This window comes from Benincasa hispida, chromosome 9, assembly GCF_009727055.1.
Source record: "Benincasa hispida cultivar B227 chromosome 9, ASM972705v1, whole genome shotgun sequence".
NCBI classification, from domain to species: Eukaryota; Viridiplantae; Streptophyta; class Magnoliopsida; order Cucurbitales; family Cucurbitaceae; genus Benincasa; species Benincasa hispida.
In genome coordinates this window covers 79326074-79336852 of record NC_052357.1, presented here as the reverse complement: position 1 = coordinate 79336852, position 10779 = coordinate 79326074, and positions in this window count along the sequence as shown.

Here is a 10779-nt window from a genome sequence, read left to right as displayed (position 1 = left end):
CCTTAAATTTATGTCCTATTATTATTTTTAAATCGATAACCAATCCCTAAAATAAATATAATGTATTGATTTGGATGTACATTAGAAAATCTAAATTAGACTTAAGTTCATGATTATAGTCATTTCTTAACTTTCATAAATGTATCAATTTACATCGTTTATTATCTTTATTTGAACATACTTATAAAATTTCAAGATTTAAATTGATATATTTGTGAAAATTCAAGATTTAAATTGATATAAAAAAAATAAGAGGTATAAATTGATATATATATCCTTTCATGAAAATAATATATGTAATTTTTGTAGGGTGAATTTAAAAAAATGTCGGAAGCAATTAGGTCTCTGAAAGTTGGGAGTAGACTTCATGGGGAAAAATATATATTAATTATTAATGCATTACACAAATGCGACTTTATGGTATGTATTGTTCGGCTTCATGAATGTAGATTAGCAGATTTTGAATTTATAGATCCTTTGACTATCTCAACAACAGGCAAAGTAATAATAATAATAATAATAAGCTTTTTAAAAATATCTTGAAATTAAAATTTCTAATTTCTAAATTTGGGTGTGGTATTTGACGGCATATTATATACATTAGTTAATTAAATTAATTTATATTATTGGGTTTATGAACATATACTTGTCGGATATTGAAATAAAGAATATTAGTAGATTAATGTTTGAAAAATAAGGATCGGATAGAAATTCTATACGATCCCTTGGGGGTTATTTTATTTTCAAATGAGGACAAAGAAACTTCAAAACGTGAAACATATTCAGTTTGGAGAATTATTGTCCCACTATTATAGGGTATAATGAAGTCAGCTCATTCAATTTATTTCTTATTTTCTTACACCAAAGAACATATTCCACGTTTAACAACCATAAAAGTAACAAAGTCAAGAAGTTAACGTAATTCGAACTGAAAGTGGCAATTTAGGATCAAAATGGATCTTGAAAATAAATAGAATTGGTCGAGGCAGAGCCTCGCAAAACACCTGATGGGGCATGCCTCATGCATGTCCCAACCCAAGAGATTATTTTAAGCCCAAAATATGGCTAAAAGAATGTATTTGACTTCAACCCAACGAAGCATGCCCCAACCTAATAAGTGAAAGGATGATCACTATGCAATTTTAAAACTCTATGGAGAAGGTCTTAGGGTCAATTTCACCTATAAATATATCATGTTAGCTCTAGGAAGAAGCTCTCTACTTGCTGCATATATACGCTTTCTAACTTAACATCGGAGCCTATGTGACAAGTACCACACTAATGCACGTATCTTTCTATCTTACAGGTCACATTCTTCTCTAAATTATAAATTTATCATTGTTATCACGTGAATGTTAAATATATTTTATTATCTTGACATCAAAATGAATGATCACAAACCTTTAATCTCGATTGACGATATATTTTAACAAGTTAATGGATGAGTTTTAGTTAACTCAAATATAGTTGGTATCTGTTGAGTATACATATTTCTCTCAATCACCCAATATTTTTTTTTTTTCATTATTTACTCTTAATGCCATGAAATCTACCCTTAATTGGAAAAAAGAAAAAGAAAAAACCCATTGCTATTCAAAGAATTAATGAGTATTAGGGTTTGAAATTGTATCTTTTAAAATATATCGCTAACCTAACCAGCTCAAGCTATGATTAAATTGATATCACTACTACAAAATTTAATATACACTATACTTTTATTTAGATATAAGACTATGATTTTTTAAAAAACAATGGTCTAATGTTGTAGAGATTGAATTAACCATGATCTAAAATGAATACACCTATTTAGAGACCACACAAATTAAAAACCATGGTTTAAAGATATGTTATAGACTACAGGATTTTGAAAATAGTGGCGTAAAAAATTAACTTTGCACCATGATCAATAAAAATCATGGTGAAAAATTAACTTTGCACTATGGTCAATAAAAACCACTGTGTAAAAGTTAACTTTGCATCACGGTCAGTAAAAGCCATGGTATAAAAATTAACTTTGCACCATGATAAAAAAAAAAAAAATCATAGTATAAAATGTAACTTTGAACCATGGTGAAGGAAAAACCATGGTGTAAAAATTAACTTTGTACCACGATCAATAAAAATTACGGTGTAATGATTAAATTTGCATCATAGTCAAGAAAAATCATTATGTAAAAATTACTTTTGCACTACGGTAAAAAAAAAATTATAGTGTAAAAGTTTACTTTATACCACGGCTAATTAAACTAAGGTATAATAATTAACTTTGTACCACAGTCAATAAAAATCAAAATGTGAAAATAACAATACACCATAATTCATAAAAATCATGGTGTAAAAACTTATTGTATAGGACAAGCATAAAAATCGTGTTGTAAAAATTAATTTTATACTACGATCAATAAAAATCATGATGTAAAAATTAACTATACACTATAAGCAATAAAAATTGTGGTGTAAAAATTAATTTTACATCACGGTCAATAAAAATTGTGGTCTAAAAGACAATTAGAGATTATACTATCAACAACCATAGAAAGTTTAATATTAACTTTCTACCACGATAAATATGAATTTTAATCTATAGTTAGATTGTATTGTTCGTATTGTTTTACTTTAAAATAATTTGTTAATACTGTAATTGAATATATGTCTTAAAATTATATTTAAGAAAACACTGTGGTTGAAAATCAACATTTGCACCATAAAAATAAAATGTTCTCTCAATGATAATTTTATGTGAGATTAAAACTAAATTTATTGATTATTCAAATATTCGAAATTTTTTCACTTAAAAAAATCCCATTAGTTGTTAAAAATTAAAAAAAATTGAAAAAAAAAAAAAAAGTGAAATTTGGAACCACTATCTTTACCCACTACTCTATTGAATTAGAAATTCATGTAGTTAGAATGTCATCTAGTAAATCCTTTTAGCCTTTTGGAGTTTAATGTTGATCAACATTGTTTGTGATAGTTGGATTAGCAATCTCTCAATTCTCCAGTTTCTCTATCAAGTAATATAATAAAGTTATTCAACTTCAATCCACTTTGCTCAAGTTTGTCTCACTATTTCTTCATTTAGATTCTTGCTTCCTCTCATAATTGTTTAAATTGATTTTTAATTTCTAGTAGTTGGGTCTCATTGTTCAACATTTTTTTGTTGTTGTTAAAACATGTCAATAATATTTCATATACATTCTTGGTTCTTTTTTTTTAAGTGTCTTTTTTAATTGGCACAAATTGAAAAATAATTAAATATTCTAAACATGTTTCTGAATTTGGTTGTTTTGTTGTCTCATTGTAGGAGAACCTCATTTTTGTCTCTAAAGACAGTAAAATTTTCTTTTTTTATCCTAATACAATAACTTGTTATGATGTTAATTTTTCTTTTAGTTTGAATTAGAATATTATAACTTTTTTATTTAAATGACTTTTTCAATTCATTATCATAATATATTAACTTGATATGATGCTTATTTGTCTTCTAGTTAGAGTTAGAATATTGTAACTTTTAGTTCTTTTAAGGACTAAAAGAATTAATTATCACATTTGCAACATACAATAATAATTCATCGTATCACTTTTAAGGCTTCAATTTTTAATCTTAAAATCTCTAGTGGTATGGTGTATGTTGATAGTTCATATAGGATTTTACTTTAAATTGAAAGTTTATTTAGAAATGTTAACTTAAAGACATTCAAAAGGTGAAATTAAACTTTAATGTGAGCATTCTAATCTTAAATTCCATTATCGTGGTTGAGAAGATGAGAGTAATTATGAGAATTTAAAGTTCTATATTCTAACATTTATCTTTTGTTCTTTTTTATTTCAATTTACCACACTAAAAAAGGACACGTGCACAAGTTGAGATTGTTGAAGTACACAATGAGTAGAAATAATCTCTTCAAAATTAAAATACTTTTATTGATAGAGTAACTAACATGCAATGGGAAAAAACGGAATCAATAAGTACTCTAATTACACTTAATTTGAGTTTAAAACATGCATTGAAACACAATTTTAGCAGAGTGTTTTAAAAACACAGAACCTTTGAAGAAAACTCTTTAATGCCAGTTGAATTCCACGAATTGATGTTTCAATCTTTCAGTAGACCACCAAGAGGTGCTTCTCTACTAATCTCTAACTCAGATTGTATGGTGGAAACACTGAATCGAAAGTAATGAAACTTCAATTTTCATTTTATAAGTTCTTCACTATGTAATTAGATTGCTTGCATGAAAGTCAGCTCCTTCTTCATTAATTTGAGTGGAATTTAGAGTGGATCAGTGATTAAGGTTATATGACTGTAATCTATATCAAATTTTGCAGTAGTGATAATTATTTATGTTAGGATTTGTGTTGTTTAAGAGGACAACATTTAGGTGCTATCACGAGAATAAAGATATTGACACACACTTTTTCTTTCCAAAGTTTTAGTGAGATTGTTTTTTACACTTCTTTCTATGGGTTTTTTCTTAGAGTTATGCGTTCTTTTTATTTATTTATTTATTTTTGTTCAAAGCAATAATAGTTCTTTGTTCTCTTTATCAAAGTTGATGGTTTATTCCTTTGTATATCTCCAAGCTATCATAATATTAGGTTTTGGTGCTTGGAAGTCAAGTACATCATATTTCAATCATTTGAAAGGTGATTTGTAGTGTGAATAAGGGTCTAATGTAATCTCCATTATAGTATGATATGTAATTGCTAAAAGACACGTAATCTCAAATTTGTGAGGAAAAAAAATATCCTTGGTGCAATCGCTTTTTTCATATTCATTTATTTGTCATTTTAATTTATTAAATTGGTTGTTTTATGTGTGAAGGTAAGAAAGACAACCTTATTGATGAGCCTTTCCTATTTCCACTGAGGCCCAAAGCTGAAGGATAAAGACCAAGATTGATGGTCTGAAAAGAAACAAATGGTAGAAAAAATGCCACGTTAAAGATAATCCCACCAGATACGTTGAAGGTCAAGATTCCTTCTTCCCACTCAAATCCTTTATTGATAACATTCAAACAAAATCAACTTTCATTTTTTGTTTTGCTCAGAGTTACAATCGTGAGAGAAAAGGAAAAAAGAGATGAGGGAGCAAGAAGAAGAAGATGATGTTGATGCTCAAATCACGCATGGAGTGAGAGAAAGAAGAAAAAGAACACAAGATCTTTACGTGGTTCGGCAACAAGATGCCTACATCCACGAGAGGAGCTGGGATTTCTAGTTTCTTGCAGAGATTACAAAATACAGATAAGTATTTTTCTAACTCTAAACTTTGTGTTGAATGATCCTTTATATATAGGACGTTTTATAAAAGTGGTTGTAAAGAAAAAATATAACATAAAAGTAAAGCTTGATTTCATTGCCATTTATTAATTTCTTAACAAATCTCCACCTTGATATTAACATTTACTTTGAATCAGCTCCCTTTTGCTAATTTCTCATTTCTAACCTTTCTCTGGCAGTTCAAACCTGATTACGTCAAGACACTTCTGGAGTTTGAGCTAAGTGACTTCTTTTGCTAGCATGTCAGATGCGTTATCAGAGGTATGAACCTTAAGGACTTCAATCTTCTTTTCTTCTATTTTCTTGCTGATAAAATGATACTTTACATCTACATGTTTTGTACGATTATGATTTTGGGGATGCTTAGACAGATGTATAGTACTCTGATTATCGCAATAGATTCTTACTGTTGTCTATGTCATACCAAAGTCTTAAAGTAGACCCTTTAACTATAGGTCTTCTTTCATAGCTTCTAATAGGGCAATAAACTGTGCTTTAGTGGTAGAAAGAGCTACCACTGATTGCAATGAGGCCTTCTAGCTTCACAACTTCCAAATAGAAAGATATACCCTGACAATGACCTTCTTCTATCAAGATCCCCTGCATAATCTAAGTCAACAAAGCCAAATAACTCTGGTTCTGTGTCAATGACTTGTTGGTATAGAAGTCTAGCTCCCATTGTGCCCTTTAGGTACTTCATAATCCATTTGGTGGCCTCCTAATGTCTCTTTCCTGGGTTGGCCATGTACCTACTGACCAAACTAGTTGCATAGGCTATGTCTGGTCTAGTAGAAATCATCAAATACATAAAACTTCCCACTGTTTAGGAGTAAGGCACTGCAAACATTAGTTTTTTATGCTCAATCTCTGTTTTTTGGGTGAATTTTCTGCTGATAGTTTGAAATGTTGTGTAATGGGTGTGCAAACTATTTTTGCTTCTTTCATATGGAACTTCTGTATCAATTTCTCACAGTACTTAGTTTGATTGATGTATAATATGTGATCTGTTCTATCTCTTTTATTATCAATACTAAGTATTCTATTTATATTGCCCATATCTTTCATTTTAAAACTCTGATTTTATGAGATTTTAACTTGTTTCAACTCATCCTTAGAACTACTTGATAGTAACATATCATCCATATATAGAAGTAGATAGACATGATTAGCAAATGTCTTAGTATTGATGTAAACACAGTTGGCATAGGAACTCTTTAGGAAGCCATTCTTTTACATAAACTCATCAAACCTCCTGTTTTAGTACCTAGGAGACCACTTTAGTCCATAGATGGACCTTTTAAGTAAGCAGTAGTGATCTTCTTTCACTTTGACTTGATAGCCTTTAGGTTGACACATATGTATAGTTTCTTCTAGGTAATCATGAAGAAAAGCTGCTTTTACATCAAGTTGATCAAGCTCTAGTTTTTGTTGTACTACTATGGATAGAAGTAGTCTAATAGAGGTTTGTTTAACAACATGAGAGAATATCTTATTGTAGTCAACTCCCTGTCTTTGTGTAAACCCCTTAGCAAACAACCTAGCTTTAAACCTAGGTTCTTGAATATTAGGGATGCATTTTTTAAACTTGTACACCCACTTAGATGTTATAGGTTTACACCCCTTAGGTAGAGGAACTAAATCCCATGTCTCATTTTTCATCAGGGACTCTATTTCATTATTCATAGCTTCTATCCATCTTTTTGTATTTGCAAAACTCACTGCTTCTTCAAAAGTAAAGGGTTCTGAATCACTGATCTCTTCTAAAGCATTCAATGCTAAGTTGATGTAGCCCTCATACCTAGTAGGTGGCATTATTGTTCTCCTTTGTATGTCTCTAGCCAAGGGATAATTTCTTAAGTCTGGTCCCTCTTGCTGAGTATCAGTGGTTGTCTCTTCTTTTTCTTCATGTTGAGACATCTAAACACCTGTATCTTCAGAATTTGAGCTTGAGGGAACTGATGCAGGCACAAGTGAATGCTCCAGCTCAATTTTATCTATCAGCTCTTGAGGTGTTTGTTCAAGAGTATTTGTTTTCTGCATAAACATTTCTGTTTCCCTGAAGATAACATCTTTGCTAGTTACACATTTTTTTCTTAATAGGATGCCAAAGTTTGAAATCTTTCACTCCTTGAGTGAACCCCAAAAATATGCATTTGACTGCTCAGGCATTCAATTTTCCTTTATTCTGGTGTACAAAACCAATGCATCCAAAAACCCTTAGGTTACTTAGATTGGGGGGGTGTTTGGTCCACTTTTCATCATGAGTAGGTAGGTCCAATGAAGCTTGTGGGCATCTATTGAGTGTGTAGAGTGTATAAGAGGTTGTTTCAGCCAAAAACTTCTCTGGTAGGTTAGCATCAGATAAAAGGCTTCTCACTCTTTCATGTATAGTTCTATTTAGCCTCTTCGCCACCCCATTTTGTTGAGGTGTATACCTTATTATTCTGTGTCTGATTATTCCTTGATGTCTACAAAAAACATTGAATTCTTCTACACAAAACTTAAGCCCATTATCTGTTCTAAGACATTTAATTTGGTAGCCTGTTTGTTTTTCAACCAAAATCTTCCATTCTTTAAATTTCTTAAAGACAATGTCTTTAGTTTTAAGAAAATATATCCATCTTTTTATAGAAAAATCATCAACAAAGGTTAGGAAGTACCTGACACCACTCAAATATTAGAAAGTTGAGGGACTCCATAGGCCTGAGTGCACATAGTCAAGGATTGCTTTAGTTGTGTGCTAAGCCTTGGTAAAACTCTGCCTTGTAGCCTTCCTTATTACACAATGTTCACAAAAGAATAGGCCTTGGTGAACCCCTTTAGGAAGGATTTCTTGCTTGGTCAGAGTTTGAAGACTTTGGCACTGATGTGTGAAAGTCTTTTGTGCCAAAGGTCTCCTTCAGTAAGTTCTTTGGATGTTACAATTAAAGCATATTGCAATTTTTGAACTCCTTGAACTACATATACACCATTTATCTTTACCCCTTTGGATACTTGCTTAGAATCTTTTATAGCTTCCTTTTCCTCTGTATTCACAGCCAGTTGAGTCAAGCATACCCAATGAGATCATATTTCTTTTTAACTTGGGCACATGTCTGACATTTCTTAGTAGCTTCACTGACCCATCTTCTAATTTTAGGGAAATTGAGCCAATGTCAACTACAGAATATGAGTGATTATTACCCATGTAGACCGAGTCTCCATCCATTTCTTTGTAAGTGCTGAACCAGTCCTTGTTAGGGGTCATATGAAAAGAGCACCTTGAATCAAGAACCCAATCAAGGTTCTTTACTAGTTCTTCAATTTCTGCTTTTTGGTTTGAAGTGGTTAAGGTATCTGAAAAGAAGAATGAATCTTCCCCTACTGAGGTTTCTCCTAACTGTGTTGACTGATTTTTTTATTATGTATTTTTTTTTTGGCTCATTTTTTCATTTCAAAATTCTGCAATCTTTGGTTAGATGTCCTGTCTTTTTGCAATATTTGCATCTAATCTTAGACTTCTCCTTGTTTTCTTCTGTGAAAAATTGTTTGCCTTTTTCTTTATTGTGATGTTCAATTTTGCCTTTCACAAATAGTTCTTCTACACTAGGTTTCTCTTCTTTATTTGACATTAACTCCATTTCTTTTATTTTAAGTGTTGAAATGATGATATCTGTGGTTATTGAATCTCTCTCATACTTTAGGACTGTTTTAACATCTCTGTATGTTTCTGGAAGTGAATTTAGAAGCACAAAAGCTTCATTATCTGCCCTAATAGTGTCACCTTGAGTTTTAAATTCTATTGTAATCTTTTTTAACTCATCAAGATTTTCTGTCAAGGTCTTGGATGAATTCATTTTAAATGTAAAGAATCTTTCCCTCAAGAATAGTTTATTATGAAGATCTTTAGATTCATATAGCTCATTCAACTTTGTCCACATTTTAAAAGCAGCGTCTTGATCAATCACTTATCTAAGTACACTGTCTGAGATATTTAAAACAAGAGTTCCATGTGCAATCAACTCCATATTTTCTCTGTCATCTTCTGTTACAGTAGTAGGGAGTTTAGACAAGAGCCTTATGAGCCTTCTATTGCCCCAATATAGCTCTTTGGCCTTCCACAGCCTGAAATCTCCTTTCCCATCAAACTTTTCTAAGTCATACCTTGCAACAACCATTTTCTACCTTCTTGTGTGCTTGCAATCCTCAAAGATTATATTTCTTTGAATTCTTGAAGAATTTTTCTTATTCTTGCAAGCTTTGATACCACTTTGATGGGCTTTTCCTATTTCCACTGAGGCCCAGAACTGAAGGATAAAGACCAAGATTGATGGTCTTAAAAGAAACAAATGGTGGAAAAAATGTCACATTAAAGATAATCCCACTAGACACGTTGAAGGTCAGGATTCCTTCTTCCCACTCAAGTCCTTTACTAATTGCATTCAAACAAAATCAGCTTTCATTTTTTGTTTTGCTCAAAGTTACAGTTGTGAGAGAAAAGGAAAAAGGAGATGAGGGAGGTTGTATAAACTCGAGAAGGAGAAAATGATGTTGTTGCTTAAATCACGCATGCAGTGAGGAAAAGAAGAAGAAGAACACAAGATATTTACGTGGTTCAACAACATGAGGCCTAGTTACATCCACGAGAGGAGCTAGAATTTCTAGTTTCTTAGAGAGATTACAAAATACAGATAAGTCTTTTTCTAACTCTAAACTTTGTGCTAAATGATCCTTTATATATAGGATGTTTTACCAAAGTGGTTGTAAAGAAAAAATATAACATAAAAGTAAAGGTTGATTTCACTCCTTTATTAATATCTCAACACTTATCATACTTTGCCTAAATATATTTGTGTCACTAACTTATTCACGTCATTAGTTTGTTGTCATATTATCCTTTTCTTCCTCCAATTTGTTTTTACAATAAAGTTATGGATATGAAAAATTGTATAAGTCTTCACCAAAAAATATTTTTTTTTTTTAAAAAAAAAAAAGACTTTGCAAGTCTAATTCTAGAATATGGTTTCATGGGCGTCTAGAAATATAAATTCAAAGTCAAATCTGAAATTTTTGGATGAGATTATAAGATGAGCTAGTAGACTGTCATTTCATGCCTTGGTCTTTAGTCTTCACCCAAAAAACTAATAATAATTGAAAATAATAATAAAATAAAAAAAAAAAAAAAAAAAAAAAATTAGAGAGCTAATACGAACTTAATTAATAAGACCAAATTCCACGGCTGCGTACCAAATCCGTATTAAATTTCCTAACCCACAGACTCCATGCGGCGGCTACGTGTAGTTCAACTTGTATAACTAAAAAGTCATTGCCCTTTCTATTAATAATAAATTAAAACTTAATTAACTTTCCCTTTGAACTCAATATTTTAATCCCCATGTATATACATTTTAAAATGTACTACTAGTGTTATATTTTGTTTAAATTTTATTTGAAATTTCTACTAAAGTAACAGAAATCTAAGATATATTTATGTCATTTTCTTGCCATACTTAATTT